Raw genomic sequence first — 25427 nt, 5'->3', positions numbered from 1 at the left:
TACAGATAGAAGGGAGCTATGACCTCACCCCCTGCAGAGTGATACAGACAGAAGGGAGCTATGACCCCGCCCCCTGCAGAGTGATACAGACAGAAGGGAGCTATGACCTCACCCCCTGCAGAGTGATACAGACAGAAGGGAGCTATGACCTCACCCCCTGCAGAGTGATACAGACAGAAGGGAGCTATGACCTCACCCCCTGCAGAGTGATACAGACAGAAGGAAGCTATGACCCCACCCCCTGCAGAGTGATACAGACAGAAGGGAGCTATGACCTCACCCCCTGCAGAGTGATACAGACAGAAGGGAGCTATGACCTCACCCCCTGCAGAGTGATACAGACAGAAGGGAGCTATGACCCCACCCCCTGCAGAGTGATACAGACAGAAGGGAGCTATGACCCCGCCCCCTGCAGAGTGATACAGACAGAAGGGAGCTATGACCCCGCCCCCTGCAGAGTGATACAGACAGAAGGGAGCTATGACCTCACCCCCTGCAGAGTGATACAGACAGAAGAGAGCTATGACCTCACCCCCTGCAGAGTGATACAGACAGAAGGGAGCTATGACCCCACCCCCTGCAGAGTGATACAGATAGAAGAGAGCTATGACCTCACCCCCTGCAGAGTGATACAGACAGAAGGGAGCTATGACCCCACCCCCTGCAGAGTGATACAGATAGAAGGAAGCTATGACCCCACCCCCTGCAGAGTGATACAGACAGAAGGGAGCTATGACCCCGCCCCCTGCAGAGTGATACAGATAGAAGGAAGCTATGACCCCACCCCCTGCAGAGTGATACAGACAGAAGGGAGCTATGACCTCACCCCCTGCAGAGTGATACAGACAGAAGGGAGCTATGACCCCACCCCCTGCAGAGTGATACAGACAGAAGGGAGCTATGACCCCGCCCCCTGCAGAGTGATACAGATAGAAGGGAGCTATGACCTCACCCCCTGCAGAGTGATACAGATAGAAGGGAGCTATGACCCCACCCCCTGCAGAGTGATACAGACAGAAGGGAGCTATGACCTCACCCCCTGCAGAGTGATACAGATAGAAGGGAGCTATGTCCCCACCCCCTGCAGAGTGATACAGACAGAAGGGAGCTATGACCCCGCCCCCTGCAGAGTGATACAGATAGAAGGGAGCTATGACCTCACCCCCTGCAGAGTGATACAGACAGAAGGGAGCTATGACCTCACCCCCTGCAGAGTGATACAGACAGAAAGGAGCTATGACCTCACCCCCTGCAGAGTGATACAGACAGAAGGGAGCTATGACCCCACCCCCTGCAGAGTGATACAGACAGAAGGGAGCTATGACCCCATCCCCTGCAGAGTGATATAGACAGAAGGGAGCTATGACCTCACCCCCTGCAGAGTGATACAGACAGAAGAGAGCTATGACCCCGCCCCCTGCAGAGTGATACAGACAGAAGGGAGCTATGACCTCACTCCCTGCAGAGTGATACAGACAGAAGGGAGCTATGACCTCACCCCCTGCAGAGAGATACAGACAGAAGGGAGCTATGACCCCACCCCCTGCAGAGTGATACAGATAGAAGGAAGCTATGACCCCACCCCCTGCAGAGTGATACAGACAGAAGGGAGCTATGACCCCGCCCCCTGCAGAGTGATACAGATAGAAGGAAGCTATGACCCCGCCCCCTGCAGTGATACAGATAGAAGGGAGCTATGACCTCACCCCCCGCAGAGTGATACAGACAGAAGGGAGCTATGACCTCACCCCCCGCAGAGTGATACAGATAGAAGGGAGCTATGACCCCACCCCCTGCAGAGTGATACAGATAGAAGGGAGCTATGACCCCACCCCCTGCAGAGAGATACAGACAGAAGGGAGCTATGACCTCACCCCCTGCAGAGTGATACAGACAGAAGGGAGCTATGACCTCATCCCCTGCAGAGTGATACAGATAGAAGGGAGCTATGACCTCACCCCCTGCAGAGTGATACAGACAGAAGGGAGCTATGACCTCACCCCCTGCAGAGTGATACAGATAGAAGGGAGCTATGACCTCACCCCCTGCAGAGTGATACAGATAGAAGGGAGCTATGACCTCACCCCCTGCAGAGTGATACAGACAGAAGGGAGCTATGACCTCACCCCCTGCAGAGTGATACAGATAGAAGGGAGCTATGACCCCGCCCCCTGCAGAGTGATACAGATAGAAGGGAGCTATGACCCCACCCCCTGCAGAGTGATACAGACAGAAGGGAGCTATGACCTCACCCCCTGCAGAGTGATACAGACAGAAGGGAGCTATGACCCCCCCCCTGCAGTGATACAGACAGAAGGGAGCTATGACCCCACCCCCTGCAGAGTGATATAGACAGAAGGGAGCTATGACCCCACCCCCTGCAGAGTGATACAGACAGAAGGGAGCTATGACCCCACCCCCTGCAGAGTGATACAGACAGAAGGAAGCTATGACCCCACCCCCTGCAGAGTGATACAGACAGAAGGGAGCTATGACCCCACCCCCTGCAGAGTGATACAGACAGAAGGGAGCTATGACCCCACCCCCTGCAGAGTGATACAGACAGAAGGAAGCTATGACCCCACCCCCTGCAGAGTGATACAGACAGAAGGGAGCTATGACCCCACCCCCTGCAGAGTGATACAGATAGAAGGAAGCTATGACCCCACCCCCTGCAGAGTGATACAGACAGAAGGGAGCTATGACCTCACCCCCTGCAGAGTGATACAGACAGAAGGGAGCTATGACCCCACCCCCTGCAGAGTGATACAGACAGAAGGGAGCTATGACCCCACCCCCTGCAGAGTGATACAGATAGAAGGGAGCTATGACCTCACCCCCTGCAGAGTGATACAGACAGAAGGGAGCTATGACCCCACCCCCTGCAGAGTGATACAGATAGAAGGGAGCTATGACCCCACCCCCTGCAGAGTGATACAGATAGAAGGGTGCTATGACCCCACCCCCTGCAGAGTGATACAGATAGAAGGGAGCTATGACCTCACCCCCTGCAGAGTGATACAGACAGAAGGGAGCTATGACCCCGCCCCCTGCAGAGTGATACAGATAGAAGGGAGCTATGACCCCACCCTCTGCAGAGTGATACAGACAGAAAGGAGCTATGACCCCACCCCCTGCAGAGTGATACAGACAGAAAGGAGCTATGACCCCACCCCCTGCAGAGTGATACAGATAGAAGGGAGCTATGACCTCACCCCCTGCAGAGTGATACAGATAGAAGGGAGCTATGACCTCACCCCCTGCAGAGTGATACAGACAGAAGGGAGCTATGACCCCGCCCCCTGCAGAGTGATACAGACAGAAGGGAGCTATGACCTCACCCCCTGCAGAGTGATACAGACAGAAGGGAGCTATGACCCCGCCCCCTGCAGAGTGATACAGACAGAAGGGAGCTATGACCTCAGCCCCTGCAGAGTGATACAGACAGAAGGGATCTATGACCTCACCCCCTGCAGAGTGATACAGACAGAAGGGAGCTATGACCCCGCCCCCTGCAGAGTGATACAGACAGAAGGGAGCTATCACCACACCCCCTGCAGAGAGATACAGACAGAAGGGAGCTATGACCCCACCCCCTGCAGAGTGATACAGACAGAAAGGAGCTATGACCCCACCCCCTGCAGAGTGATACAGATAGAAGGGAGCTATGACCTCACCCCCTGCAGAGTGATACAGATAGAAGGGAGCTATGACCTCACCCCCTGCAGAGTGATACAGACAGAAGGGAGCTATGACCTCACCCCCTGCAGAGTGATACAGACAGAAGGGAGCTATGACCTCACCCCCTGCAGAGTGATACAGATAGAAGGGAGCTATGACCTCACCCCCTGCAGAGAGATACAGATAGAAGGGAGCTATGACCCCGCCCCCTGCAGAGTGATACAGACAGAAGGGAGCTATGACCCCGCCCCCTGCAGAGTGATACAGACAGAAGGGAACTATGACCCCGCCCCCTGCAGAGTGATACAGACAGAAGGGAGCTATGACCACACCCCCTGCAGAGTGATACAGATAGAAGGGAGCTATGACCCCGCCCCCTGCAGAGTGATACAGACAGAAGGGAGCTATGACCCCACCCCCTGCAGAGTGATACAGATAGAAGGGAGCTATGACCACACCCCCTGCAGAGTGATACAGATAGAAGGGAGCTATGACCCCGCCCCCTGCAGAGTGATACAGACAGAAGGGAGCTATGACCACACCCCCTGCAGAGTGATACAGACAGAAGGGAGCTATGACCCCGTCCCCTGCAGAGAGATACAGACCGAAGGGAGCTATGACCCCACCCCCTGCAGAGTGATACAGACAGAAGGGAGCTATGACCCCACCCCCTGCAGAGTGATACATATAGAAGGGAGCTATGACCCCGCCCCCTGCAGAGTGATACAGACAGAAGGGAGCTGTGACCTCACCCCCTGCAGAGTGATACAGACAGAAGGGAGCTGTGACCTCACCCCCTGCAGAGTGATACAGACAGAAGGGAGCTGTGACCTCACCCCCTGCAGAGTGATACAGACAGAAGGGAGCTGTGACCTCACCCCCTGCAGAGTGATACAGACAGAAGGGAGCTATGACCCCACCCCCTGCAGAGTGATACAGACAGAAGGGAGCTATGACCCCACCCCCTGCAGAGTGATACAGACAGAAGGGAGCTATGACCCCACCCCCTGCAGAGTGATACAGACAGAAGGAAGCTATGACCTCACCCCCTGCAGAGTGATACAGACAGAAGGGAGCTATGACCCCCCCCCTGCAGTGATACAGACAGAAGGGAGCTATGACCCCACCCCCTGCAGAGTGATATAGACAGAAGGGAGCTATGACCCCGCCCCCTGCAGAGTGATACAGACAGAAGGGAGCTATGACCCCGCCCCCTGCAGAGTGATACAGACAGAAGGGAGCTATGACCCCGCCCCCTGCAGAGTGATACAGACAGAAGGGAGCTATGACCCCGCCCCCTGCAGAGTGATACAGACAGAAGGGAGCTATGACCCCGCCCCCTGCAGAGTGATACAGACAGAAGGGAGCTATGACCCCGCCCCCTGCAGAGTGATACAGACAGAAGGGAGCTATGACCCCACCCCCTGCAGAGTGATACAGACAGAAGGGAGCTATGACCACACCCCCTGCAGAGTGATACAGATAGAAGGGAGCTATGACCCCGCCCCCTGCAGAGTGATACAGACAGAAGGGAGCTATGACCACACCCCCTGCAGAGTGATACAGACAGAAGGGAGCTATGACCCCGTCCCCTGCAGAGAGATACAGACCGAAGGGAGCTATGACCCCACCCCCTGCAGAGTGATACAGACAGAAGGGAGCTATGACCCCACCCCCTGCAGAGTGATACATATAGAAGGGAGCTATGACCCCGCCCCCTGCAGAGTGATACAGACAGAAGGGAGCTGTGACCTCACCCCCTGCAGAGTGATACAGACAGAAGGGAGCTGTGACCTCACCCCCTGCAGAGTGATACAGACAGAAGGGAGCTGTGACCTCACCCCCTGCAGAGTGATACAGACAGAAGGGAGCTGTGACCTCACCCCCTGCAGAGTGATACAGACAGAAGGGAGCTATGACCCCACCCCCTGCAGAGTGATACAGACAGAAGGGAGCTATGACCCCACCCCCTGCAGAGTGATACAGACAGAAGGGAGCTATGACCCCACCCCCTGCAGAGTGATACAGACAGAAGGAAGCTATGACCTCACCCCCTGCAGAGTGATACAGACAGAAGGGAGCTATGACCCCCCCCCTGCAGTGATACAGACAGAAGGGAGCTATGACCCCACCCCCTGCAGAGTGATATAGACAGAAGGGAGCTATGACCCCGCCCCCTGCAGAGTGATACAGACAGAAGGGAGCTATGACCCCGCCCCCTGCAGAGTGATACAGACAGAAGGGAGCTATGACCCCGCCCCCTGCAGAGTGATACAGACAGAAGGGAGCTATGACCCCGCCCCCTGCAGAGTGATACAGACAGAAGGGAGCTATGACCCCGCCCCCTGCAGAGTGATACAGACAGAAGGGAGCTATGACCCCGCCCCCTGCAGAGTGATACAGACAGAAGGGAGCTATGACCCCACCCCCTGCAGAGTGATACAGGCAGAAGGGAGCTATGACCACACCCCCTGCAGAGTGATACAGATAGAAGGGAGCTATGACCCCGCCCCCTGCAGAGTGATACAGACAGAAGGGAGCTATGACCACACCCCCTGCAGAGTGATACAGATAGAAGGGAGCTATGACCCCGCCCCCTGCAGAGTGATACAGACAGAAGGGAGCTATGACCACACCCCCTGCAGAGTGATACAGACAGAAGGGAGCTATGACCCCGCCCCCTGCAGAGAGATAGAGACCGAAGGGAGCTATGACCCCACCCCCTGCAGAGTGATACAGACAGAAGGGAGCTATGACCCCACCCCCTGCAGAGTGATACAGATAGAAGGGAGCTATGACCCCGCCCCCTGCAGAGTGATACAGACAGAAGGGAGCTGTGACCTCACCCCCTGCAGAGTGATACAGACAGAAGGGAGCTGTGACCTCACCCCCTGCAGAGTGATACAGACAGAAGGGAGCTGTGACCTCACCCCCTGCAGAGTGATACAGACAGAAGGGAGCTATGACCCCACCCCCTGCAGAGAGATACAGACAGAAGGGAGCTATGACCTCACCCCATGCAGAGTGATACAGACAGAAGGGAGCTATGACCTCACCCCCTGCAGAGTGATACAGATAGAAGGGAGCTATGACCTCACCCCCTGCAGAGAGATACAGATAGTAGGGAGCTATGACCCCACCCCCTGCAGAGTGATACAGATAGAAGGGAGCTATGACCTCACCCCCTGCAGAGAGATACAGATAGAAGGGAGCTATGACCCCACCCCCTGCAGAGTGATACAGATAGAAGGGAGCTATGACCTCACCCCCTGCAGTGATACAGACAGAAGGGAGCTATGACCTCACCCCCTGCAGAGTGATACAGATAGAAGGGAGCTATGACCCCACCCCCTGCAGAGTGATACAGACAGAAGGGAGCTATGACCTCACCCCCTGCAGAGTGATACAGACAGAAGGGAGCTATGACCTCACCCCCTGCAGAGTGATACAGACAGAAGGGAGCTATGACCTCACCCCCTGCAGAGTGATACAGACAGAAGGGAGCTATGACCTCACCCCCTGCAGAGTGATACAGATAGAAGGGAGCTATGACCCCACCCCCTGCAGAGTGATACAGACAGAAGGGAGCTATGACCTCACCCCCTGCAGAGTGATACAGATAGAAGGGAGCTATGACCCCACCCCCTGCAGAGAGATACAGATAGAAGGGAGCTATGACCCCACCCCCTGCAGAGTGATACAGATAGAAGGGAGCTATGACCTCACCCCCTGCAGAGTGATACAGACAGAAGGGAGCTATGACCTCACCCCCTGCAGAGTGATACAAACAGAAGGGAGCTATGACCTCACCCCCTGCAGAGTGATACAGATAGAAGGGAGCTATGACGTCACCCCCTGCAGAGTGATACAGATAGAAGAGAGCTATGACCTCAACCCCTGCAGAGTGATACAGACAGAAGGGAGCTGTGACCTCACCCCCTGCAGAGTGATACAGACAGAAGGGAGCTGTGACCTCACCCCCTGCAGAGAGATACAGACAGAAGAGAGCTGTGACCCCGCCCCCTGCAGAGTGATACAGACAGAAGGGAGCTATGACCCCACCCCCTGCAGAGAGATACAGACAGAAGGGAGCTATGACCTCACCCCCTGCAGAGTGATACAGACAGAAGGGAGCTATGACCCCACCCCCTGCAGAGTGATACAGATAGAAGGGAGCTATGACCTCACCCCCTGCAGAGAGATACAGATAGAAGGGAGCTATGACCCCACCCCCTGCAGAGTGATACAGATAGAAGGGAGCTATGACCTCACCCCCTGCAGAGTGATACAGACAGAAGGGAGCTATGACCTCACCCCCTGCAGAGTGATACAGATAGAAGGGAGCTATGACCTCACCCCCTGCAGAGAGATACAGACAGAAGGGAGCTATGACCCCACCCCCTGCAGAGAGATACAGACAGAAGGGAGCTATGACCTCACCCCCTGCAGAGTGATACAGACAGAAGGGAGCTATGACCTCACCCCCTGCAGAGTGATACAGATAGAAGGGAGCTATGACCTCACCCCCTGCAGAGAGATACAGATAGTAGGGAGCTATGACCCCACCCCCTGCAGAGTGATACAGATAGAAGGGAGCTATGACCTCACCCCCTGCAGAGAGATACAGATAGAAGGGAGCTATGACCCCACCCCCTGCAGAGTGATACAGACAGAAGGGAGCTATGACCTCACCCCCTGCAGAGTGATACAGACAGAAGGGAGCTATGACCTCACCCCCTGCAGAGTGATACAGACAGAAGGGAGCTATGTCCCCACCCCCTGCAGAGTGATACAGACAGAAGGGAGCTGTGACCTCACCCCCTGCAGAGTGATACAGACAGAAGGCAGCTATGACCTCACCCCCTGCAGAGTGATACAGACAGAAGGGAGCTATGACCTCACCCCCTGCAGAGTGATACAGACAGAAGGGAGCTATGACCCCACCCCCTGCAGAGTGATACAGACAAAAGGGAGCTATGACCCCACCCCCTGCAGAGTGATACAGACAAAAGGGAGCTATGACCTCACCCCCTGCAGAGTGATACAGACAAAAGGGAGCTATGACCTCACCCCCTGCAGAGTGATACAGACAGAAGGGAGCTATGTCCCCACCCCCTGCAGAGTGATACAGACAGAAGGGAGCTATGACCCCACCCCCTGCAGAGTGATACAGACAAAAGGGAGCTATGACCTCACCCCCTGCAGAGTGATACAGACAGAAGGGAGCTATGACCCCGCCCCCTGCAGAGTGATACAGACAAAAGGGAGCTATGACCTCACCCCCTGCAGAGTGATACAGACAGAAGGGAGCTATGACCTCACCCCCTGCAGAGTGATACAGATAGAAGGAAGCTATGACCCCGCCCCCTGCAGAGTGATACAGATAGAAGGGAGCTATGACCTCACCCCCTGCAGAGTGATACAGACAGAAGGGAGCTATGACCCCGCCCCCTGCAGAGTGATACAGACAGAAGGGAGCTATGACCTCACCACCTGCAGAGTGATACAGACAGAAGGGAGCTATGACCCCGCCCCCTGCAGAGTGATACAGACAAAAGGGAGCTATGACCCCGCCCCCTGCAGTGTGATACAGACAGAAGGGAGCTATGACCCCGCCCCCTGCAGAGTGATACAGACAGAAGGGAGCTATGACCTCACCCCCTGCAGAGTGATACAGACAGAAGGGAGCTATGACCCCACCCCCTGCAGAGTGATACAGACAAAAGGGAGCTATGACCCCACCCCCTGCAGAGTGATACAGACAAAAGGGAGCTATGACCTCACCCCCTGCAGAGTGATACAGACAGAAGGGAGCTATGACCCCACCCCCTGCAGAGTGATACAGACAGAAGGGAGCTGTGACCTCACCCCCTTCAGAGTGATACAGACAGAAGGGAGCTATGACCCCACCCCCTGCAGAGTGATACAGACAGAAGGGAGCTATGACCTCACCCCCTGCAGAGTGATACAGACAAAAGGGAGCTATGACCTCACCCCCTGCAGAGTGATACAGACAGAAGGGAGCTATGACCTCATCCCCTGCAGAGTGATACAGACAGAAGGGAGCTATGACCCCACCCCCTGCAGAGTGATACAGACAGAAGGGAGCTATGACCCCACCCCCTGCAGAGTGATACAGACAAAAGGGAGCTATGACCCCACCCCCTGCAGAGTGATACAGATAGAAGGGAGCTATGACCCCGCCCCCTGCAGAGTGATACAGACAAAAGGGAGCTATGACCTCACCCCCTGCAGAGTGATACAGATAGAAGGGAGCTATGACCCCGCCCCCTGCAGAGTGATACAAACAAAAGGGAGCTATGACCTCACCCCCTGCAGAGTGATACAGACAGAAGGGAGCTATGACCCCACCCCCTGGAGAGTGATACAGACAAAAGGGAGCTATGACCCCACCCCCTGCAGAGTGATACAGACAGAAGGGAGCTATGACCTCACCCCCTGCAGAGTGATACAGACAGAAGGGAGCTATGACCTCACCCCCTGCAGAGTGATACAGACAGAAGGGAGCTATGTCCCCACCCCCTGCAGAGTGATACAGACAGAAGGGAGCTATGACCCCACCCCCTGCAGAGTGATACAGATAGAAGAGAGCTATGACCCCACCCCCTGCAGAGTGATACAGATAGAAGAGAGCTATGACCTCACCCCCTGCAGAGTGATACAGACAGAAGGGAGCTATGACTTCACCCCCTGCAGAGTGATACAGATAGAAGGGAGCTATGACCCCGCCCCCTGCAGAGAGATACAGATAGAAGGGAGCTATGACCTCACCCCCTGCAGAGTGATACAGACAGAAGGGAGCTATGACCCCACCCCCTGCAGAGTGATACAGACAGAAGGGAGCTATGACCCCACCCCCTGCAGAGTGATACAGATAGAAGGGAGCTATGATCCCACCCCCTGCAGAGTGATACAGATAGAAGGGAGCTATGACCCCACCCCCTGCAGAGTGATACAGACAGAAGGGAGCTATGACCTCACCCCCTGCAGAGTGATACAGATAGAAGGGAGCTATGACCCCACCCCCTGCAGAGTGATACAGACAGAAGGGAGCTATGACCTCACCCCCTGCAGAGTGATACAGACAGAAGGGAGCTGTGACCTCACCCCCTGCAGAGTGATACAGATAGAAGGGAGCTATCACCTCACCCCCTGCAGAGTGATACAGACAGGAGGGAGCTGTGACCTCACCCCCTGCAGAGTGATACAGACAGAAGGGAGCTATGACCCCACCCCCTGCAGAGTGATACAGACAAAAGGGAGCTATGACCTCACCCCCTGCAGAGTGATACAGACAGAAGGGAGCTATGACCCCACCCCCTGCAGAGTGATACAGACAGAAGGGAGCTGTGACCTCACCCCCTGCAGAGTGATACAGACAGAAGGGAGCTATGACCCCACCCCCTGCAGAGTGATACAGACAAAAGGGAGCTATGACCACACCCCCTGCAGAGTGATACAGACAGAAGGGAGCTATGACCTCACCCCCTGCAGAGTGATACAGACAGAAGGGAGCTATGACCCCACCCCCTGCAGAGTGATACAGATAGAAGGGAGCTGTGACCTCACCCCCTGCAGAGTGATACAGACAGAAGGGAGCTATGACCTCACCCCCTGCAGAGTGATACAGACAGAAGGGAGCTATGACCTCACCCCCTGCAGAGTGATACAGACAGAAGGGAGCTATGACCTCACCCCCTGCAGAGTGATACAGACAGAAGGGAGCTATGACCCCACCCCCTGCAGAGTGATACAGACAGAAGGGAGCTATGACCTCACCCCCTGCAGAGTGATACAGACAGAAGGGAGCTGTGACCTCACCCCCTGCAGAGTGATACAGATAGAAGGGAGCTATCACCTCACCCCCTGCAGAGTGATACAGACAGGAGGGAGCTGTGACCTCACTCCCTGCAGAGTGATACAGATAGAAGGGAGCTATGTCCCCACCCCCTGCAGAGTGATACAGACAGAAGGGAGCTATGTCCCCACCCCCTGCAGAGTGATACAGACAGAAGGGAGCTATGACCTCACCCCCTGCAGAGTGATACAGATAGAAGGGAGCTATGACCTCACCCCCTGCAGAGTGATACAGACAGAAGGGAGCTATGACCTCACCCCCTGCAGAGTGATACAGACAGAAGGGAGCTATGACCCCACCCCCTGCAGAGTGATACAGACAGAAGGGAGCTATGACCTCACCCCCTGCAGAGTGATACAGAGAGAAGGGAGCTATGTCCCCTCCCCCTGCAGAGTGATACAGACAGAAGGGAGCTATGACCTCACCCCCTGCAGAGTGATACAGATAGAAGGGAGCTATGACCCCACCCCCTGCAGAGTGATACAGACAGAAGGGAGCTATGACCTCACCCCCTGCAGAGTGATACAGACAGAAGGGAGCTGTGACCTCACCCCCTGCAGAGTGATACAGATAGAAGGGAGCTATGACCCCACCCCCTGCAGAGTGATACAGATAGAAGGGAGCTATGACCTCACCCCCTGCAGAGTGATACAGACAGAAGGGAGCTATGACCCCACCCCCTGCAGAGTGATACAGATAGAAGGGAGCTGTGACCTCACCCCCTGCAGAGTGATACAGATAGAAGGGAGCTATGACCCCTCCCCCTGCAGAGTGATACAGACAGAAGGGAGCTATGACCCCACCCCCTGCAGAGTGATACAGATAGAAGGGAGCTATGACCCCACCCCCTGCAGAGTGATACAGACAGAAGGGAGCTATGACCCCTCCCCCTGCAGAGTGATACAGATAGAAGGGAGCTGTGACCTCACCCCCTGCAGAGTGATACAGATAGAAGGGAGCTGTGACCTCACCCCCTGCAGAGTGATACAGATAGAAGGGAGCTATGACCTCACTCCCTGCAGAGTGATACAGATAGAAGGGAGCTATGACCTCACCCCCTGCAGAGAGATACAGACAGAAGGGAGCTATGACCTCACCCCCTGCAGAGTGATACAGGTAGAAGGGAGCTATGACCCCACCCCCTGCAGAGTGATACAGATAGAAGGAAGCTATGACCCCTCCCCCTGCAGAGTGATACAGACAGAAGGGAGCTATGACCCCACCCCCTACAGAGTGATACAGACAGAAGGGAGCTGTGACCTCACCCCCTGCAGAGTGATACAGATAGAAGGGAGCTATGACCCCACCCCCTGCAGAGTGATACAGACAGAAGGGAGCTATGACCCCACCCCCTGCAGAGTGATACAGATAGAAGGGAGCTATGACCCCGCCCCCTGCAGAGTGATACAGATAGAAGGAAGCTATGACCCCGCCCCCTGCAGAGTGATACAGACAGAAGGGAGCTATGACCCCACCCCCTGCAGAGTGATACAGACAGAAGAGAGCTATGACCTCACCCCCTGCAGAGTGATACAGACAGAAGGGAGCTATGACCCCACCCCCTGCAGAGTGATACAGACAGAAGGGAGCTATGACCCCACCCCCTGCAGAGTGATACAGACAGAAGGGAGCTATGACCCCACCCCCTGCAGAGTGATACAGACAGAAGGGAGCTATGACCCCACCCCCTGCAGAGTGATACAGACAGAAGGGAGCTATGACCCCGCCCCCTGCAGAGTGATACAGATAGAAGGGAGCTATGACCTCACCCCCTGCAGAGTGATACAGACAGAAGGGAGCTATGACCTCACCCCCTGCAGAGTGATACAGACAGAAGGGAGCTATGACCCCGCCCCCTGCAGAGTGATACAGACAGAAGGGAGCTATGACCCCACCCCCTGCAGAGTGATACAGACAGAAGGGAGCTGTGACCCCACCCCCTGCAGAGTGATACAGACAGAAGGGAGCTATGTCCCCACCCCCTGCAGAGTGATACAGACAGAAGGGAGCTATGACCCCACCCCCTGCAGAGTGATACAGATAGAAGGGAGCTATGACCCCACCCCCTGCAGAGTGATACAGATAGAAGGGAGCTATGACCTCACCCCCTGCAGAGTGATACAGATAGAAGGGAGCTGTGACCTCACCCCCTGCAGAGTGATACAGACAGAAGGGAGCTATGACCTCACCCCCTGCAGAGTGATACAGACAGAAGGGAGCTATGACCTCACCCCCTGCAGAGAGATACAGACAGAAGGGAGCTATGACCCCACCCCCTGCAGAGTGATACAGACAGAAGGGAGCTATGACCTCACCCCCTGCAGAGAGATACAGACAGAAGGGAGCTATGACCTCACCCCCTGCAGAGTGATACAGACAGAAGGGAGCTATGACCTCACCCCCTGCAGAGAGATACAGACAGAAGGGAGCTATGACCCCACCCCCTGCAGAGTGATACAGACAGAAGAGAGCTATGACCCCACCCCCTGCAGAGTGATACAGACAGAAGAGAGCTATGACCCCGCCCCCTGCAGAGTGATACAGATAGAAGGGAGCTATGACCCCACCCCCTGCAGAGTGATACAGACAGAAGGGAGCTATGACCCCGCCCCCTGCAGAGTGATACAGACAGAAGGGAGCTATGACCCCGCCCCCTGCAGAGTGATACAGACAGAAGGGAGCTATGACCCCACCCCCTGCAGAGTGATACAGACAGAAGGGAGCTATGACCCCGCCCCCTGCAGAGTGATACAGACAGAAGGGAGCTATGACCCCGCCCCCTGTAGAGTGATACAGATAGAAGGGAGCTATGACCCCACCCCCTGCAGAGTGATACAGATAGAAGGGAGCTATGACCCCACCCCCTGCAGAGTGATACAGACAGAAGGGAGCTATGACCCCGCCACCTGCAGAGTGATACAGATAGAAGGGAGCTATGACCTCAACCCCTGCAGAGTGATACAGACAGAAGGGAGCTATGACCCCGCCACCTGCAGAGTGATACAGATAGAAGGGAGCTGTGACCTCACCCCCTGCAGAGTGATACAGATAGAAGGGAGCTATGACCCCGCCCCCTGCAGAGTGATACAGACAGAAGGGAGCTATGACCCCGCCCCCTGCAGAGTGATACAGACAGAAGGGAGCTATGACCTCACCCCCTGCAGAGTGATACAGATAGAAGGGAGCTATGACCCCGCCCCCTGCAGAGTGATACAGATAGAAGGGAGCTATGACCCCGCCCCCTGCAGAGTGATACAGACAGAAGGGAGCTATGACCCCGCCCCCTGCAGAGTGATACAGACAGAAGGGAGCTATGACCTCACCCCCTGCAGAGTGATACAGATAGAAGGGAGCTATGACCTCACCCCCTGCAGAGTGATACAGACAGAAGGGAGCTATGACCTCACCCCCTGCAGAGTGATACAGACAGAAGGGAGCTATGACCCCGCCCCCTGCAGAGAGATACAGATAGAAGGGAGCTATGACCTCACCCCCTGCAGAGTGATACAGACAGAAGGGAGCTATGACCCCGCCCCCTGCAGAGTGATACAGACAGAAGGGAGCTATGACCTCACCCCCTGCAGAGTGATACAGATAGAAGGGAGCTGTGACCTCACCCCCTGCAGAGTGATACAGACAGAAGGGAGCTATGACCCCACCCCCTGCAGAGTGATACAGACAGAAGGGAGCTATGACCTCACCCCCTGCAGAGTGATACAGACAGAAGGGAGCTATGACCTCACCCCCTGCAGAGTGATACAGACAGAAGGGAGCTATGACCCCGCCCCCTGCAGAGAGATACAGACAGAAGGGAGCTATGACCCCGCCCCCTGCAGAGTGATACAGACAGAAGGGAGCTATGACCTCACCCCCTGCAGAGTGATACAGATAGAAGGGAGCTGTGACCTCACCCCCTGCAGAGTGATACAGACAGAAGGGAGCTGTGACCTCACCCCCTGCAGAGTGATACAGATAGAAGGAAGCTATGACCCCACCCCCTGCAGAGTGATACAGATAGAAGGGAGCTATGACCCCACCCCCTGCAGAGTGATACAGACAGAAGGGAGCTATGACCCCGCCCCCTGCAGAGTGATACAGACAGAAGGGAGCTATGACCTCACCCCCTGCAGAGTGATACAGACAGAAGGGAGCTATGACCCCACCCCCTGCAGAGTGATACAGACAGAAGGGAGCTATGACCTCACCCCCTGCAGAGTGATACAGATAGAAGGGAGCTATGACCCCGCCCCCTGCAGAGTGATACAGATAGAAGGGAGCTATGACCCCGCCCCCTGCAGAGTGATACAGATAGAAGGGAGCTATGACCTCACCCCCTGCAGAGTGATACAGACAGAAGGGAGCTATGACCCCACCCCCTGCAGAGTGATACAGACAGAAGGGAGCTATGACCTCACCCCCTGCAGAGTGATACAGACAGAAGGGAGCTATGACCCCACCCCCTGCAGAGTGATACAGATAGAAGGGAGCTATGACCCCACCCCCTGCAGAGTGATACAGACAGAAGGGAGCTATGACCTCACCCCCTGCAGAGTGATACAGACAGAAGGGAGCTATGACCTCACTCCCTGCAGAGTGATACAGACAGAAGGGAGCTATGACCCCACCCCCTGCAGAAAGATACAGACAGAAGGGAGCTATGACCCCGCCCCCTGCAGAGTGATACAGACAGAAGGGAGCTATGACCTCACCCCCTGCAGAGTGATACAGACAGAAGGGAGCTATGACCTCACCCCCTGCAGAGTGATACAGACAGAAGGGAGCTATGACCTCACCCCCTGCAGAGTGATACAGACAGAAGGGAGCTATGACCCCACCCCCTGCAGAGAGATATGTAGCACCCTGAGGATTCGGCTGCTACAGGGGTATTGCACCTCAACCCAGAGGTGTGATATTCCACTCCCGGGTAAGGATGGAGTGTGGATCTGAGCTCGGTAGGCTGCATGCACTACACACATCCCATTTCCGAGGAGCAGACCGACGGTACTCCCACTTAGAAATGTGCAGGTACGACCGAGTCTGTTCCTGGCTGGAGTGGGAGGGGGGTGGTACATCCCAAGTAGTGTAGGGGCAGATAGGGGGAGCAGCCTCGGTAAAGATAGGAGCTCATTGGGTGCTGGTCACCTGAGCTCACACATAGAGGGTGTATATAAGGTGGGCACCATCAAAGAACAGGGTCAGTCAGTCAGTCAGTCTTTGCAGAGAAGTAAGAAGCAGAGGAGCAGAGCAGCCTGAGCCAGAGTGAGAGAGGAGAAGAAAGAGAGACCCAGAGGGGGAAACAGAAGAAAGGACTCTAAGAACCCAAATCCAATCCACGGGTGAAGAGTCGGCATCAGGGTACCGGAACCCAAGCTGGTGGGGGCAAAAAACACACCCCAGCCAGAGACCGGAGGCCGTGGGCAGCGTCTGCCACGGCCACCCACCATATCCACCACGAAGGCATACCACGTGGAGGGTCAGGGAACCCAAGGCCGAGGGTCTCCCAACAGAAGGCCCGAGGGAGCTGGACCTGGGTGGATCAATAGTGGGGACGGCCAGAGAAAGGACAGAAGGAGAGCTCAGGGTCACGCTCCGGACTCGCTTGGGGGTTGGCTGGATCCAGGACCTGGTGGATGCAGCACGGCTCGGGAGGTCACTTGAAGCTGGAGTGACCGGAACATCAGCAGTGAGTAAATACCCTTAACTGCATAACCCGACTCTGTCTTCCTTTAACACCTATGCTGCACCACCACAACCCCCATCCTCTGCACCTGACCCCCTGAGGCTATACCCCACCCGTTGGGGGTTATACCATCACAAGCTGCACCTACACCATCAGCCTCAGCGGACCCTGCTGCAGCGGCGGCCATAGTGACCGCAATACAACGGGTGGCGTAGTCGACAATAAAGAACTTAATAACATCTGTAGGACTGCCACATACAACTGAGTTTGACACCCTGGGCACGGACCGGGTCACAGCCACTCGGAAGACTACAACCCCCATCTGATCCGGCTCCGGATATTCCCCCTAAAAGAATATGGCCCAGGGGGCGCGTCAACTTTGGCGTAGTCGGCAGGATTACGTGCCCGCAACACCCGGGTACTGCGTGCCTGAAGAAAAGAACGAGTTTACCTCAAAAAGAAGTCTCCTGCCGGTTCCGGAGGGTCCCCGCCATCGGACCCCATCACCAGTCGATTCCAGCCGGTTGTCCGCCATTAACAGCGTTTTCCCGCCATCTGCAGAGTTTCCCGCCAAGGGGAAGCGATTCCCGCCATTTCCAAAGGTTTCCCGCCTTGGAAGAGCGGACGCCATTATGGGCGTGCCAGAGGGTGGCGAGAGGCCACCTCCCATCGTGGGCCAGGACCGAAAATGGCGCCAAAAGTGGAAACCGCCCCCACCAACAGAGACTGTGATGCTAGAGGTGTCTGTCAGCGTGAAAGAACTGCCCCTGGAGCTGACAGTCACCAAGTGGCCCCGGGACCGCCCTCGAAGGGGGAGGAGACGAAAGGAGAGAACAAAGATGGGTGCCGCCTGGAGCAGTCTAGAGCGAGCGCACCCGGAGGCAAGAAGCCTGGAGAAGAATATCGGAGGAGCTTACCCGGAGATGGCGAGAAAGCAGAGCAGCACCGGCCCGTTGGCCAGGAGCCTGCTAGAAACAGAGGAGGGAGAGCAGAGCAGCACCGGCCCGTTGGCCAGGAGCCTGCTGGAGACAACAGTAGGAGAGCAGAGCAGCACCGACCCGTTGGTCAGGAGCCTGCTGGAAACAACGACCCCACTAGGCCTAGTGGAGGTCCTAGCACAGCTCCCCCGAGACCGGGAGTGTGCACAGACCGCTCTGGAGGGCCTCGCAAGGAGGATGGCCCGGGTGCAGCGAGAGACGTTGGCGGAGTGGAGCCGTGAGATGGCCCAGCAGACCGAGACCTGTCAGCGGAGCACGCCACCCGAGACGAGGAGACAGACCGCCTCTGAGGATGGCGCAGGAGGACTGAAGGCCGGAGACGGCGCCGAGAAGGGAGCCGAACGAGTGGAGGCAGGTAAAGGGGACGTCTATACCCCAAACCGGGAAACCGCGTACCTGCCCCAGCTCCCCGTCGCAGAGCCCGAAGTCTATCCTGCCGTGCCCGTCGCTGCAACGTCACCGCCGCAGACTAGGCCTCAAACGGGAGCCGCGACCCCTGTGACGTCACACGCCTCGACCCCGAGCGTGACCAAGCAGGAAGTACCACCAGCCTGGTCGCAAGGCCTAGTACCCCCGGGCGCCGCAATACCAACAGCGCCCCCTACCTCCGCGGAGCCCCCGGCCTGGTCGCAGGGCCAAGTAGCCCAGGGCGCCGCCGTCCTTACGGTGCTCTTCACCTTCCAGATACCCCAGGCCTGGCCGCAAGGCCCGGGCAACCCGGGCGCTAACACCACCGCGCCCATAAGACCAAAAGTGCCGCATCTGGGAGAGGACCTGTACGCCCAGCACACGTGCCCGGATGGGCAGCCATTTATATGGCCACCGGAGTTCCACCATCCCCGATTCCGGAGAGAGAGACCCCTGGATGAACCCCTGATCCCGGCTCCAAAGCCCGTAAAGAGGATCTCGCCCCCGCTAGCGGAAGCGCAGTTTGAGTGGGACCCCACCGGAGAAGACCTTATGGGGTTCACTCAAGAGACTCGGGCAGCTGCAGCGGAGCGTGCTGAGTGCTGCCGCCAACAGCTCGAGGACTTCGAGAGGGAGCGGAGAGAGAGGCGGGTCCGGGAACAGCAAGCTCAAGTAAAGAGCGCGGAGCAGAAGAGCCGGGCCAGGAGAGACCCCCGTGCAGCGCATAGTCCCCGCACCACCGGGACTGTGATAAAGTTTAACCTGCAGCATGGGTGGGGCTTCATCCGAGACCACCACACCCTAGGCGACGTCTTCGTAACCAGGAGAGACGTTGAGTCCCACCTACCGGAGGGACACAGAGGTCGTGACCTTTACATCGGGGACGAGGTCACCTTCACCCGGCACAAGTGTGCCAAAGGTCCCTACGCCCTCCATGTGCATCGCCTGACGGAGGAAGAGCTGCGGTGTGAGGAGGAAGAACAAGAGGACCCGGACGGGTCTGAAACTAGAGCCAAAGGTAACCAAAAAGCAAGAGCAGGAGGACGCCGTCGCTAAGGACAGCGAAGCAGAAGCTGTATATAGTTGCCCGTCGGGGCACCGTGAAACTGAAACTGAAACTGAAACTGTTACTGTTGATAATATAGTCCCCGTTGGGACCAGCAAGTGTGAACTGTTACCCGTTTTTCCCTTAATCCCACTGACCGAGGACTGAGAGCGGTCATTCCTCCCTAATACCTGGCCGAGGACTGAGAGCGGCCACTATCCCTGTATATAGTTGCGCGTCCTAAAGCGCCCCCTACCGGTTTTACAGGAAAACCAGTTTTCCAGAGAGACTGTCGCACTTTACCCGGTCACACGTTGCACAGTGACCGGAGGAGGAGCCAGAGGCGACGAGAATGTTTTATATTCATATATATATATATATTGTTTTATATGTTTTATATGTTATGCAAAAATTTGTATGTTTTGGTGTTATGTCTTACAGCCCGAGGACGTGCTGTGATTTACCAGGGGGGAATGTAGCACCCTGAGGATTCGGCTGCTACAGGGGTATTGCACCTCAACCCAGAGGTGTGATATTCCACTCCCAGGTAAGGATGGAGTGTGGATCTGAGCTCGGTAGGCTGCATGCACTACACACATCCCATTTCCGAGGAGCAGACCGACGGTACTCCCACTTAGAAATGTGCAGGTACGACCGAGTCTGTTCCTGGCTGGAGTGGGAGGGGGGTGGTACATCCCAAGTAGTGTAGGGGCAGATAGGGGGAGCAGCCTGGGTAAAGATAGGAGCTCATTGGGTGCTGGTCACCTGAGCTCACACATAGAGGGTGTATATAAGGTGGGCACCATCAAAGAACAGGGTCAGTCAGTCAGTCAGTCTTTGCAGAGAAGTAAGAAGCAGAGGAGCAGAGCAGCCTGAGCCAGAGTGAGAGAGGAGAAGAAAGAGAGACCCAGAGGGGGAAACAGAAGAAAGGACTCTAAGAACCCAAATCCAATCCACGGGTGAAGAGTCGGCATCAGGGTACCGGAACCCAAGCTGGTGGGGGCAAAAAACACACCCCAGCCAGAGACCGGAGGCCGTGGGCAGCGTCTGCCACGGCCACCCACCATATCCACCACGAAGGCATACCACGTGGAGGGTCAGGGAACCCAAGGCCGAGGGTCTCCCAACAGAAGGCCCGAGGGAGCTGGACCTGGGTGGATCAATAGTGGGGACGGCCAGAGAAAGGACAGAAGGAGAGCTCAGGGTCACGCTCCGGACTCGCTTGGGGGTTGGCTGGATCCAGGACCTGGTGGATGCAGCACGGCTCGGGAGGTCACTTGAAGCTGGAGTGACCGGAACATCAGCAGTGAGTAAATACCCTTAACTGCATAACCCGACTCTGTCTTCCTTTAACACCTATGCTGCACCACCACAACCCCCATCCTCTGCACCTGACCCCCTGAGGCTATACCCCACCCGTTGGGGGTTATACCATCACAAGCTGCACCTACACCATCAGCCTCAGCGGACCCTGCTGCAGCGGCGGCCATAGTGACCGCAATACAACGGGTGGCGTAGTCGACAATAAAGAACTTAATAACATCTGTAGGACTGCCACATACAACTGAGTTTGACACCCTGGGCACGGACCGGGTCACAGCCACTCGGAAGACTACAACTCCCATCTGATCCGGCTCCGGATATTCCCCCTAAAAGAATATGGCCCAGGGGGCGCGTCAGATACAGACAGAAGGGAGCTATGACCCCACCCCCTGCAGAGTGATACAGACAGAAGGGAGCTATGACCTCACCCCCTGCAGAGTGATACAGACAGAAGGGAGCTATGACCTCACCCCCTGCAGAGTGATACAGACAGAAGAGAGCTATGACCTCACCCCCTGCAGAGTGATACAGACAGAAGGGAGCTATGACCCCTCCCCCTGCAGAGTGATACAGACAGAAGGGAGCTATGACCTCACCCCCTGCAGAGTGATACAGACAGAAGGGAGCTATGACCTCACCCCCTGCAGAGTGATACAGACAGAAGGGAGCTATGACCCCACCCCCTGCAGAGTGATACAGACAGAAGGGAGCTATGACCTCACCCCCTGCAGAGTGATACAGACAGAAGGGAGCTATGACCCCACCCCCTGCAGAGTGATACAGACAGAAGGGAGCTATGACCTCACCCCCTGCAGAGTGATACAGACAGAAGGGAGCTATGACCTCACCCCCTGCAGAGTGATACAGACAGAAGGGAGCTATGACCCCACCCCCTGCAGAGTGATACAGACAGAAGGGAGCTATGACCTCACCCCCTGCAGAGTGATACAGACAGAAGGGAGCTATGACCTCACCCCCTGCAGAGTGATACAGACAGAAGGGAGCTATGACCCCACCCCCTGCAGAGTGATACAGATAGGAGGGAGCTATGACCTCACCCCCTGCAGAGTGATACAGACAGAAGGGAGCTATGACCCCACCCCCTGCAGAGTGATACAGACAGAAGGGAGCTATGACCCCACCCCCTGCAGAGAGATACAGACAGAAGGGAGCTATGACCTCACCCCCTGCAGAGAGATACAGACAGAAGGGAGCTATGACCTCACCCCCTGCAGAGTGATACAGACAGAAGGGAGCTATGACCTCACCCCCTGCAGAGTGATACAGACAGAAGGGAGCTATGACCTCACCCCCTGCAGAGTGATACAGATAGAAGGGAGCTATGACCCCGCCCCCTGCAGAGTGATACAGATAGAAGGGAGCTATGACCTCACCCCCTGCAGAGTGATACAGACAGAAGGGAGCTATGACCTCACCCCCTGCAGAGTGATACAGATAGAAGGGAGCTATGACCTCACCCCCTGCAGAGAGATACAGACAGAAGAGAGCTATGACCCCGCCCCCTGCAGAGTGATACAGACAGAAGGGAGCTATGACCCCGCCCCCTGCAGAGTGATACAGACAGAAGGGAGCTATGACCCCGCCCCCTGCAGAGTGATACAGACAGAAGAGAGCTATGACCCCGCCCCCTGCAGAGTGATACAGACAGAAGGGAGCTATGACCCCGCCCCCTGCAGGGGGATACAGATAGAAGGGAGCTATGACCCCGCCCCCTGCAGGGGGATACAGACAGAAGGGAGCTATGACCTCACCCCCTGCAGAGTGATACAGACAGAAGGGAGCTATGACCCCGCCCCCTGCAGAGTGATACAGACAGAAGAGAGCTATGACCCCGCCCCCTGCAGAGTGATACAGACAGAAGAGAGCTATGACCCCGCCCCCTGCAGAGTGATACAGACAGAAGGGAGCTATGACCCCGCCCCCTGCAGAGTGATACAGACAGAAGAGAGCTATGACCCCGCCCCCTGCAGAGTGATACAGACAGAAGGGAGCTATGACCCCGCCCCCTGCAGGGGGATACAGATAGAAGGGAGCTATGACCCCGCCCCCTGCAGGGGGATACAGATAGAAGGGAGCTATGACCCCGCCCCCTGCAGAGTGATACAGACAGAAGAGAGCTATGACCCCGCCCCCTGCAGAGTGATACAGACAGAAGGGAGCTATGACCCCGCCCCCTGCAGGGGGATACAGATAGAAGGGAGCTATGACCCCGCCCCCTGCAGGCGGATACAGATAGAAGGGAGCTATGACCCCGCCCCCTGCAGGGGGATACAGAGAGTGAGCTGTGACCCCACCCCCTGCAGGGTGATACAGATAGAGGGGAGCTGTGACCCCGCCCCCTGCAGGGGGATACAGATAGAGTGAGCTGTAACCCCGCCCCCTGTAGGGTGACACTTACATTGTGACTTGCTGGTGACACGCAGTTATACACTCGGTGTCCGGGTGCCAGGAGGGGATCTGTGTAGAAATATTCTCCGGGATTTGCAGTGAATCCTGGTGGAGAGAGGATGATGGCGATTGTAGTTTCCCAGGAATGAGCGTAGTGATCCGACATTCAGACAGCAGAGGGTTTGTTACAATGTATCAGTGCAGGTAATAGTTGTGACTATACTGACATTGTAACAAACACTCAGCTGTGAGATGTTCGGGGTCAGGAGTGGTTCTCAGCCTCTTATTGCAGAGTATCATTGAATAGTTAAATGCGCTGACAACAGGCAGAGGCGCTGTCAACAGGCAGAGGAGCTGACAACAAGCAGAGGAGCTGACAACAAGCAGAGGCACTGACAACAAGCAGAGGCGCTGACAACAGGCAGAGGCGCTGACAACAGGCAGAGGAGCTGACAACAAGCAGAGGAGCTGACAACAGGCAGAGGAGCTGACAACAAGCAGAGGCGCTGACAACAAGCAGAGGCACTGACAACAAGCAGAGGCGCTGACAACAGGCAGAGGAGCTGACAACAAGCAGAGGCACTGACAACAAGCAGAGGCGCTGACAACAGGCAGAGGAGCTGACAACAGGCAGAGGCGCTGACAACAGGCAGAGGAGCTGACAACAAGCAGAGGAGCTGACAACAAGCAGAGGCACTGACAACAGGCAGAGGAGCTGACAACAAGCAGAGGCGCTGACAACAAGCAGAGGCACTGACAACAAGCAGAGGCGCTGACAACAAGCAGAGGCGCTGACAACAGGCAGAGGAGCTGACAACAAGCAGAGGCGCTGACAACAGGCAGAGGAGCTGACAACAAGCAGAGGCACTGACAACAAGCAGAGGCGCTGACAACAGGCAGAGGAGCTGACAACAAGCAGAGGCACTGACAACAGGCAGAGGAGCTGACAACAAGCAGAGGCGCTGACAACAAGCAGAGGCGCTGACAACAAGCAGAGGCGCTGACAACAAGCAGAGGTGCTGATAACCCAAAGCCACTATTACAGAACCTCCAATTACATGTTATTTACACAGGGCTGCTCCGGCCCTTTAAGACATTTCAGCAGAATACGGGGGCGCCAGGTGAGTGGAGAGTGTCAGCTCTGTGGGTGCGAGAATGATGAGAGTTGTTACCTTCCTCGCGCCTCAGCTGCATCTCCAGAGTCACCAGGTTTTGTTGAACAGCGACAGCAGCGTAATAAGCCTCAAATGAGGGGTGAAAAACAACACGAGACGTCAGGGGGAACGGTGAGGGCGCGACTCGCTCTGGAAGGATAAATAGTCATGATTACTACCACCATCATCCTCCTCATCACCAGTCTGCATACAGCCATCAACAGCAATTATAAATGACCAAATACACAATGTGAGTGGCCACATGACAGCCCACACGCTTCTGTACAGTCTGTGGAGGCTCCGCCCTGAGTGGGATGTAATAACGTTTATGTTAAACAATATATAGAGGCGGCTACACCATACTGTCATTAGATGCTGTATAAAGGCCCCTCCTCCAAGACTACGCCTAATTTAATACACCCCATTTTTGAGTATTCACTCTGTAACATGTTCAGTTGCTGATTGGGTTTACAACTATCCTGTTTTTGATATCATCTTCAGACTCCTGTGATTTCCATCATTTGCACCTGCTTCTGGTTACCCATCATTAGCTTCTAGCATCACATACAGTTATTAGACAATTTGCTCATTACTTTACAATCTGCTGTGGATTCCATCACCCGCATCTGCTCTGGTTACCCATTGTTTGTCTAACAACAGTATGTGATGGTAGCAGCAATGTGCTCACTACGTTACACTGCTGTGGATTCTATCACATGCATCTGCTCTGGTTACCCATTGTTTGCTGCTACCATCACATACGGTTATTAGACAATGTGCTCACTACGTTACACTGCTGTGGATTCTACCACTTGCATCTGCTCTGGTTGCCCATTGTTTGCTTCTAGCA

At 55.8% G+C, this 25427-nt stretch overlaps 1 long non-coding RNA gene across 1 annotated transcript in view; it reads right to left on the bottom strand.

Moving 5' to 3' along the window:
* The window catches only part of LOC141167164 (uncharacterized), a 74962-nt gene extending 50082 nt beyond the window's left edge, over positions 1-24880 (bottom strand). The window contains exons 1-2 of the long non-coding RNA XR_012251406.1: positions 24596-24880; positions 23434-23528 (exon numbers count right to left, since the gene is read on the bottom strand). This is a non-coding gene — a long non-coding RNA (uncharacterized lncRNA). The remainder of the gene's footprint in view (positions 1-23433; positions 23529-24595) is intronic.
* Between the last annotated feature and the right edge of the window lie 547 nt (positions 24881-25427).

Source organism: Phyllobates terribilis, unplaced genomic scaffold (assembly GCF_046119375.1).
Source record: "Phyllobates terribilis strain yellow unplaced genomic scaffold, ASM4611937v1 Scaffold_11__3_contigs__length_659146591, whole genome shotgun sequence".
Taxonomy (NCBI): domain Eukaryota; kingdom Metazoa; phylum Chordata; class Amphibia; order Anura; family Dendrobatidae; genus Phyllobates; species Phyllobates terribilis.
This window is presented reverse-complemented; position numbering and strand designations above follow the sequence as displayed.